The following is a 1,157-nucleotide window of genomic DNA, read 5'->3' on the forward strand; positions in this document are numbered from 1 at the left end:
CACACACACAGGCACTTAGGCAAATAAGTCTGATTCCCTGTAAAGACTTCTCTTTTGACACCCACCCCTTTAGTGCTCATATGACCTTATGCAGTTGAGAGGGCCGTAAAACCCTCTACTATATTAAAAAAAAGCATTTGTGAGTACTTATTGTGTGTGTTTTGGTTTGTGTGCACAGAACTTGAATCTGACGACTCGCAAGTTGATTTTCGACGGTCCGCTAACGTGGAAGCTGCGGTCCCACCGCACGGTCGACCTCCACGCACTGCTGTTTGAGGACATGCTGGTGCTGCTGCAGAAACAGGACGACAAGTAAGAACAGCGCTGTTTGCTCCGTGAGGTTACTCACAACCAATGTACTTTTTACTCTTGGGTTTTAGGGGGGATATTGAAGTATTTTGTGCTTTTATTATCATACCGAATTTCTATCTGGTCGTCGTTGCTCTTCATGGTGATTTCTTTGCCTACTTTTATATCATATTTGTATTTGCCTTTTTCATTCTTTAAAAATGTTCTCTTTGAAATCTGGGTGGCATTGGTAGCCTACCGAACATGAGATTGCTGGATTGGGGGCGGGGTTCGAGCTTAGCTCGGTCCAACGTTTTGTCTTTGAGAAAGACACTTTACACAAATTTCCCTCTTGGGTCGGTCTTTTTTTAGACATGGACGTTAAACTCGGAGGTCCTGCCTCTTAAATAGCTTATCAGTGTTGATAAGGGCGTTACAAATGTTTCCCATTATTCATATTAAACTTGACAATATGCGAGGCATGCTGACAAATTGAGGTACTTTTTGCAATCCTCAAATGAAGATATCGGTCGAAAATCAACTCAGAAATCAAATTTGTAGATTTTTCGACTGATGCCATTTTCTTCAAAATTCAACTTGTCTTTTATCATTTGATAAAATTGGATTATGAAAACTCAAGCTATTAATTTGAAGTGTCTATGTCCATAGGGCTAAAACTTTGAGAAATGACTCATTTAGTCGGCCCACGTCACGTCTGTGCCCGCTTGCTCCCCAGGTACGTCCTCAAGTGTCAGAACGCCAACGCCCAGTCGGCGCGGGACGATCACAAGTTTACACACAGCCCCGTGCTCCGACTACAGAACTTACTGGCCCGGAACCTCGCTACTGGTGGGTGGTCTGTGTGTGTG

At 43.5% G+C, this 1,157-nt stretch overlaps 1 long non-coding RNA gene across 1 annotated transcript; it reads left to right on the plus strand.

Moving 5' to 3' along the window:
• The first annotated feature begins 182 nt into the window (after window positions 1-182).
• Window positions 183-1,137, plus strand: LOC101854775. Its single transcript, XR_221289.1, has 2 exons — window positions 183-312; window positions 1,025-1,137. It is a non-coding gene; the product is annotated as an uncharacterized LOC101854775 (long non-coding RNA).
• The last annotated feature ends 20 nt before the right edge of the window (window positions 1,138-1,157 follow it).

The sequence above is a fragment of the Aplysia californica genome, unplaced genomic scaffold (assembly GCF_000002075.1).
Source record: "Aplysia californica isolate F4 #8 unplaced genomic scaffold, AplCal3.0 scaffold02356, whole genome shotgun sequence".
NCBI classification, from domain to species: Eukaryota; Metazoa; Mollusca; class Gastropoda; order Aplysiida; family Aplysiidae; genus Aplysia; species Aplysia californica.